The following is a 9,000-nucleotide window of genomic DNA, read 5'->3' as shown; positions in this document are numbered from 1 at the left end:
GTCTTCCTCTTTTTCACTGACTCTCTACCAAGCATGATGTCCTTCTCCAGGGACTGATCCCTTCTGACAACATGTCCAAAATATATGAGATGTAGTCTTGCCACCTTTGCTTCTAAGGAGCATTCTGGCTGTACTTCTTCCAAGACAAATTTGTTCATTCTTTTGGCAGTCCATCCCAGAAACCCAGTGCCATCGAGTCGATTCCAACTCATAGTGACCCTATAGGATAGAGTAGAACTGCCCCATAGAGTTTCCAAGGAGCACCTGGCAGATTCAAACTGCTGACCCTTTGGTTAGCAACCGTGGCACTTAACCACTACTTCACCAGGGTTTCCTTGGCAGTCCATATTCAATATTCTTCCCCAACAGTGCCGTTCAAAGGTGTCAATTCTTCAGTCTTGTTTATTCATCGTCCAGCTTTCACGTGCATTGGAGGTGACTGAAAACATCATGGCTTGGGTCAGGCGCATATTAGTCTTCAAGGTGACATCTTTGCTTTTCAACATTTTAAGGAGGTCTTTTGCAGCAGGTTTGCCCAATGCAACACGTCTTTTCATTTCCTGACTGCTGCTTCCATGGCTGCTGCTTCCATGGGTGTTGATTGTGGATCCAAGTAAAATGAAATCCTTGACAACGTCAGTCTTTTCCCTGTTTATCATGATGTTGCTTATTGGTCCCATTATGAGGATTTTGTTCTCTTTGTTGAGGTGTAATCCCTACTGAAGGCTGTGGTCTTTGATCTCCATCAATAGGTGCTTCAAGTCTTCTTCACTTTCAGCAAGGAAGATTGTGTCATCTGCATAACGCTTGTTTGATTTCGTGACTGCTGCTTCCCTGGGTGTTGATTGTGGATCCTAGTTAAAATGAAATCCTTGACAACTTCAGCTTTAGTAGCTACTGACAAACAGGTATCCAAAGTGGTTGTACCAATTTATACCCCCACCACAGAAGTATGAGAATTCCAGTTACTCTACCTGTTCACCATAACTTAGCATTGTCAGTCTCCACTTTAGCTATTCTGATGGATGTGCATTTTTATTGTAATTTGAATCTTCCTGATGACTAATGAAGTTGAACTCAATGGCCATTTGAATATCCTCTTTTGTGTTTAAACCTCTTATCTAATTATGGGGTCTCATCTTTTTCTAATTCATTAAGAGGAGTTCTTTATATATTCTGTATGTCAGTCATTTGTCAGTTGTATGTATTACAAATTTCTTTCACCTGTAGTTCACCCTTTTACCCTCTCAATGAAGTCTCGTTAGATAAGTGTTTTATAAATAGATCAATCTTTTTTCTCTAGAATTACACTTTTTTTGTGTTGGTTTAATAAATCTTTGCCTATTCCAAGATATTCTGTTATCTTCTTAAACTTTTATTGTTTTATTTTCCTATTTAAATCTTCAGTCCACCTGGAATTGATTTTAATGAATGGTTTGATGTAAGGTGTCAAAATTGATTATTTTTTTCCATATGGATATCCAGTTTTCTTTGGCTAATGCCTCCAAAACAATGTTGAATACAAATGATGATAGTGAACATCCTTGTCTTGCTTCTGACCTCAAACGAAAGTTTCAATATATCACAATTAAGTATAATGTTTGCTGTAGGTTTGTTTTTTGTCATTTCCTTCATCAGATTAAAGAATTTCCTTTCTATTCTTTTTTGCCAAGAGTTTTTAATAATCAGTGGGTGTTAAATTTTATCCAGTGCTTTTACTGTATCTATTGAGATGCCTATATAATTTTATCTATTTATTCTATAAATGCAATGAATTACATTGATTGACTTCTAATAGTAAACCAACCCGGCATTCTGGATAAGTTCTACTTGCTTATGACCTATATGGTATATATCTCTGGATTTGATTTGTTAATGTTTTATTTAGGAATTTTACATCTATGTTTATGAGAGAAAATGGCCTACAATTTCTTCCTTGTTTATTCGGTAGAATTCACTGATGAAGACATCTAGGAATGGAGTTTTCTTTTTGAGAAAATTTTTAGTAGTCATAGGATTATTTGGATTTTTTATTTCTTTTGGGGTCAGCTTCAGTAAATTGTGTTTTCTAGGAATCTGTCCATTCCCTTTATATTTTAAAATTCAGTGGCAAAAATTGTTCAAATATGCTTTTATTATCTTCTTAATGTCTGTAAGACCTGTTGTGATATTCCTTTTTTCACTCCTGATATTAATAATTTATGCATGTCCTTTTTTTCTGATTCAGTTTCAGCAGGAGGTTATCAATTTTATTAATCTTTTCAAAGACTCAATTTTGGCTTTGTTGATTTCCTCAATTGTTTTCTAATTCTTTTTATAATGTTTTGAGATGGATCTTAGATCACTGATTTTAAACCTTTCTTTTTTTCCAGTATATGCATGTAAAGCTATACATTTTCCTCTGAGCATAGCTTTAGCTGCATCCCACAAATTTAATTTGTCATATTTTCATTATCATTCAGTTCAAAATATTTTCTGATTTTAATTATAATTTTTATTAGACCTATGGATTACATATAAGTGTATTGCTTAATTTCCAAACATTTGTGAGCTTTCTAGTTTTTTATTATGAATTTTTAACTTAATTTCATAGTGTTCAGTGAACATACTCTGAATAACTTCAGTTCGTTGAAATTTTTTGAGATTTGCTTGAACACCCAACATGTGGTCTATTTTGGCAAATGTCTGTGCATTTGAAAAGTATGTATATTCTGTAGTTCTTGTGTCCAGTGTTCTAATATGCAAATTAGCTCAAATTTGTGACATGCCTTTTCTAGGTTTTCTGTATCCTTATTGGTTTTGTTTTGTTTTCCCTCTATCAGAAGAACAGCCATTACTTTTAACTTTAGTGTGGTTAAACTGCTGATGAATTCTCTTAGTTTTTGTTTACTATCACTTTAAATGAGATTGATCTGTTCTAAAAATCTCCCACTATGGCTGTGATATTGTTTGTTCCTTCTTTTAGTCCTGTCAATTCTTGCTTTTTACGTCCTTAAATGTTTTTAGGTGCTTACATACTTTGAATTGTTATTATCTTCTGGTAGGTTTACTCTTTTATGTTTAGGAATTGTTTATCTTAATGTTGTTTCTTGTCAGATATTCTTTTGTGTGTTATGGTATATCTTTTTCATTCTTTTACTTTCAACTTTCCTGTACCCATGTGTTTGTGGTATGTGTTGTAATTGGCATATAGACTTTATTCATTGTCCAGCTTTCACATACATTGGAGGTGATTGAAAACACCATGGCTTGAGTCAGGTGCATGTTAGTCTTCAAGTCTATAATATAGAATTATAAAATATTGGCATATAGACTTTTTTATAATTCTGTATTTTAAGCACCATGAAACATTAATATTATTATTTTATACAGTCATTATTCATTTAGATTTACTGACATACTTACTCTTTCTGTTTTTTGCATTTTTTTTTTAATTCATTCCAGCATATTCATACTTCTAAATGGGATCGTTTTCCCTCTATCAGAAGAACAGCCATTACTTTCAACTTTAGTGTGGTTAAACTGCTGGTGAATTCTCTTAGTTTTTGTTTAATTTTTTAAAAACTGTATTTTTAAAGAATATTTTTTGCTAGATATAGAATTCAAGGTTGCCATTTATTTTCTTCCAGCCTTTGAATATATTCTATTGTCTTTTTGTTTCCGATATTTTTTTCTAACTTTTTTTATTGTACTTTAGATGAAGATTTACAGAACAAAGTAGTTTCTCATTAAACAGTACACATATTATTTTATAACATTGGTTAACAACCCCTCAACGTGTCAACACTCTCCCTTCTCAACCTTGAGTTCCTTATTACCAGCTTTCCTGTCCCCTCCTGCCTTCTAGTCCTTGCCCCAGCGGTGGTGTGCCCCTTCAGTCTCATTTTGTTTTATGGGCCTGTCCAATCTTTGGCTGAATGTTTCTGATATATTTTTGAGAACTCAGTTGTCAGTCATATTACTACTCCTTTGAAAGCAATGTATCTTTTTTCCTTTGTTTTTCATATTTTCTTTTTGTGATATGCCTAGGCATGATATTGTTTGATTCTATTCTGCTCAGACTTCATACCTGTTGCCGTTGAGTCGATTCCAACTCATAGCAACCCTATAGGACAGAGTAGAAACTGCCCCATAGGGTTTCCAAGGAGTGGCTGATGGATTTGAATTGCCGACTTTTTGGTTAGCAGCCAGGCTCTTAACCACTACACCACCAGGGCTCCTTGGACTTCATAGTACTTCTTAAATGTATGACAATATCATTTTTCCGTTTTGGTACATTTTCGGCCATTATTTCTTCACCTACTGTTTCTGCTCCATTCTTTCTCTTCTTTTCTGAGATTCCACTACACACATATTAAATTGTTTTACTCTGCTCCATGTATCTTTTATCCTGTTTTCTGTAGTTCCCATCCTCAATTCTCTTGACGCTTCTCTCTGGTTATTTTCTACTGATCTGTATACCAATTCACTAGTCCTCTCTCCAGTGCTACCTAACCTGCTATTAAACGCTTATGTTAAGTTTTTTTTATTAAGTTCTTAATTTTAGTTATTATGTTTTTCATTTCTGTAATTTCCAGTTCCATTCTGCTGAATTTTCTTCTTCAGAATATTTTCTAGAACATATTAATCAGTATTATTTTAAATCCTTTTATGATAACTGCAAAATCTTATATTTGTCTTGTTTTTTGATCACTTGATTTTGAATCCTGGTGTGCTGGGGAATTTTCTATTGAATCTAAGATATTATGTAATAAAAATCCTAGGGCTTGTTTAAGACTCTGAATGACAATGTCTTTCTCTGGAGAGAATTTACTTTCTTTTTGGCAGGCAGTTAATCCTATCTGGATTGAGCTAATTTATAGCTGAGCTTCAGTCTTTCTAAAAATAAAATAAAAATTTTTTTAAAAAACCATTGCCATTGAGTTGATTCCAACTCATAGTGGCCCTATAGGACAGAGTAGAACTGCCCCATAGGGTTTTCAAGGAGCACCTGGTGGATTGGAACTGGGGACTTTTTGGTTAGCAGCTGTAGCTCTTAACCAGTACGCCACCAGGGTTTCTGGTCTTTGTAAAGGCTAGCGTATATCTTGTTTGGTCTTACTCCTTAGCATATAGATCTTCACATGTCTCAACTCAAAGGCTAGGTGTTTACTAGGGCCTTCCTTGGCTGACCCTGAACTCCAGTTTTTGTTCCGTAAGCCCCATGACACCGCCTAATGCTCCACTCAACTTCTCAGCCTAGTGGGGGAAAGCTATGCTGAAGGGTGAGTCACCTCAGTGCTTTTCTTCTCCCTCGGATCTTGGCTTCTCAAGGTCTTAGCACCTTGGTAGCTCTCTAATTCTTTTAGACAGATTTTTTTTCTTCTTCTTCTTAATCCAGTGTTCTAGCTTATCTTAGCAGGAGAGACAAGTCTATTATAAACTAATTCTCCCTATCCAGCAGAACCCTGGTAAACCCGGTGCCATTGAGTCGATTCCAACAGAGAGGAACTGCGCCATATGGCTTCCAAGGAGCTCCTGATGGATTTGAACTGCTGACCTTTTGGTTAGCAGCTGTAGCTCTTAACCACTATTCTGCCAGAAGAACGAGGGTGGGGGAAATGTAGGGAATCAAGATCAAAGTTACTGGGCCCCACGCACCTGTTCTGGCATACCCATGTGGAGCAATCACAGAGCTCAGTCTCACTGTACCTGTCACCTGGAGCTTTCCCTGTGCTCCACTACAAGTCAGCATAGATGGCTACTGACAGGAAGACCAGCAAGATGACAGGACAGCCTCGTGGGTGAAAGGAGTTCATACAGCCACACCTTCTCATCATTCAGGTCTCAGCCCAAAGGCCACTCCTGAGAGCAGCCATCCTGCATCCCGCTGTCCAAAGTAGCCCTATCCCCAGTCCCTCCCTCACACATTGTCTTTAACATGATCTGAAAGGACCTCTCTTATTTAGTGGTTTGCTTGTTTATTGAGTGTCACTCTTCCCTCCACCCCCTACAGTTGCTACAGAAAGCAAGGGCCTTGACCTTTTTGTTTCTCACAGCATATACCCAGGCACCTAAAAAAGTGCCTGCCACACACAAGCATTTCACATTCATTTGTTGAATAAATGAACAAATAACCAAATAGACAAATTATAAAAGGTTAGGTATAGAAGGCAACTAACAACAATGGGTATAGAGGAATAAAAGGTAAAAATTTCTTCTACCACGCAAGGCCTGTCTCTTCTACCTCTTCCACACAAGACCTTTTTAAAGAGCATATTCCCTCCATTCCTGACCCGTCCTCTCTTCCCACTTCCACTCCTTTCCTCACATGCAGCTTCCTCAGACCCCACTTTCTCCCCCAGAAAATGTTACCTATCCCCAGGAAGGGCTTACCACTTAGTCTTGTGTCTTGTAAACCCAAGCAATGCCTTTGGCATGTACTAGGCAGGCAGTGGAAACCCTGGTGCCATAGTGGTTAAGTGCCATGGCTGTTAACCAAAAGGTTGGTAGTTTGAATCTACCAGTTGCTCCTTGGAAACTCTATGGGGCAGTTCCACTCTGTCCTATAGGGTAGCTATGAGTCAGAATCGACTCAACGGCAACAGGTTTGGTATTTTTGGTAGGCAGGCAGTGGCCTTCTCTGCTCTGTCCTCGCTGCTGGAGAGGGTGGTGGTTGGAATCGAGTCCCAAGATTGAGAGTGAATGTGAGTGTCCTAGTACCAGCTGGGTGTCCCTATCACCACAGCTGTTTCTCTTTACTGTCACCTAGTGAAGACAAACATTAATTTTTTTTTTTTTTTTTATATACGGTAGGGGCAGTGATGGTTCAGTGGTAGACCTCTTGCCTTCGCAGGAGACGCAGATTTGATTCCCGGCCAATGCCCCTCATGCACAGCCACCACCCAGCTATCAGTGGAGGCTTGCATTGATATGATACTGAACAGGTTTCAGTAGAGCTTCCAGAGTAAGACAGACTAGGAAGAAAGGCCTGGCAATCTAATTTTGAAAATCAGTCAGTGAAAACCCTGTGGATCACAACGGTCCGCAGGACTGGGCAGCGTTTTGTCCCATTGTGCACGGGGTCAACATGAGTCAGGAGCTGACTTAACAGCACCGAACAGCAATGGTAAATATAGAGGCCAAGCTCTAATGGAGAAAAAGCAATTTCCGTTTTTATGTGGTTGAGGCTTGCCCTTTAAGAACAATCCTCTCCCATCCTCCAGCCCATCTCATGGTGCCATTTCTAAAGAAACCGTACCTGACATTAACTGGGTTTCTAAGGAATGGCACCAGCTTCCCCACAGCAGGTCTCATTGTGAGCTTTGATTGACTGATTTTTGGAAGTAGATCACCAGGCCTTTCTTTCACCAGGCCTGTCTTGGTCTGGAAGCTCCACTGAAGGCTGTTCAGCATTGTAATAACACGCATACCTCCACTGACAGATGGGTGGTGGCTGTACGCACACAAGGTGCATTGGTCAGGAATCGAACCCGGGTCTTCTGCATAGAGATAGGTACTGTTATCCTATGAAGTAGTGACTGTTATTGGCCCCGTCTTATGGATTTTTTTTTTATGGATGCAAAAGTGGAGGCACAGGAGAAGTCAAGTGGCTCAGCCAAGGTCACAGCAGGTTCAAATCCAGGCAGTGTGGTTCCAGCATCCACACCCTTTACCCCTACTCATGATCATCCCTATCACAACATCTGCCACACTGTGCTGTTGTCGTCTCTCTCCTCGCCTAGATAGAGCCTCTCACAGACACAGACAATTGAACAGAAGGGTGAAGAAACAGATGAATGTCTGATCTTAAAGCAGGGCGTCTTTTTCGTTGCTCAGCCAACGTCATCCACCAGGTGGCAGTCACAGCTCCCAGATAAAATTGTCTCCTCCCACCCCCCGCCCCACCCCTCCCCTCCCTTCCCTTTTCTAATGATCCCTCGTGGCGCAGTGGTTAAGAATTCTGCTGCTAACCAAAAAGCAGTTCGAATCCACCCAATCCTTGGAAGCCGTACGTGGGCAGTTCTTTCCTTCCTATAGGGTGGCTATGAGTCGGAATTGACTGGAAGGCAATGGTTTTGGTTTTGGTGACGCAATGGTTAAAAGCTCTGCTGTAACCAAAATGTGGGCAGTTCAAATCCACCAGCCGCTCCTTGGAAACCCTATGGGCCATCTACTCTGTCCTATAGGGTCGCTATCAGTATGAATCAGCTCAACAGCAATAGGTTGGGTTCTCTTTTTTTTTTTTCTCTCTCTCTCTTAAAAAATAATGAAAAAAAAGAAACCCTTAATTTTTATTATTACCAAGGAGTAAGCCGCCTGGCTTCAAACCTCGACTCTTTGATCAGGTTCTGTGAAAATGGCGCTTAAGGAAAGTGCGCTTTCTGTCTGTATCACGGGCGTGGAGAGGTCCAGGCTGCTACTGCCAGGGTCTGCGTGCGCGCGCGTGCGTGCGAGAAATGCGGGCATGCCTGGGTGGTGCCCACATCGCAAGACCAGGATCAATGGTTAAAATGTAATTTCAGCCCACAAAAGAGATGATTTCCTCCTCCCTCCCCCAACCCTCACCAAACAGCTGCAGGAACTGAGAGGAAAACCCAAGGATACATATTCCTAGTCATGAATTCCATTTGGCCAGCAGCAGGCACGGGGACATATGGTCCCCCGAGGAGACATCCGCGGACGGCTGTCAGAGAAGAACCATCCCACCTCATCTGCGCCTGAAATGTTGTTCCTTCACCCTCCACTGGTTCTGCCACAGGCTTCTGGCAGCTTCCACCGTGCTCCTGAGACTGGAAAGGGGACTGATTTGAATGGGGGGGTGGGTGGATGGGCGCAGGAACTGGAGTGCTCTAAGCCTCCCAAATTCTCACACTCCGCGTCTTCTCTGACAAGAAGAGTCTCAGGCTAAATTCCATGGGAGGGGGGGTGGGGTGGGGTATGTTTTTAAAAATGAATAAATTGTGATGTATTGTAAACGCTTACGTTAAACAAATAAATGCTATTAGCCCCCAAAATATC

At 40.1% G+C, this 9,000-nt stretch overlaps 1 protein-coding gene across 1 annotated transcript in view; it reads right to left on the bottom strand.

Annotated features, from left to right (window-relative positions):
- Nucleotides 1-9,000, bottom strand: part of CPEB4 (cytoplasmic polyadenylation element binding protein 4) — a 134,646-nt gene that overhangs the window by 34,968 nt on the left and 90,678 nt on the right. The gene's annotated exons all lie outside the window — the stretch shown is intronic.

The sequence above is a fragment of the Loxodonta africana genome, chromosome 2, assembly GCF_030014295.1.
Source record: "Loxodonta africana isolate mLoxAfr1 chromosome 2, mLoxAfr1.hap2, whole genome shotgun sequence".
Lineage (NCBI taxonomy): Eukaryota > Metazoa > Chordata > Mammalia > Proboscidea > Elephantidae > Loxodonta > Loxodonta africana.
Note: the sequence above shows the minus strand (reverse complement) of the source record. Positions and strands in the feature narration are given on the sequence as shown.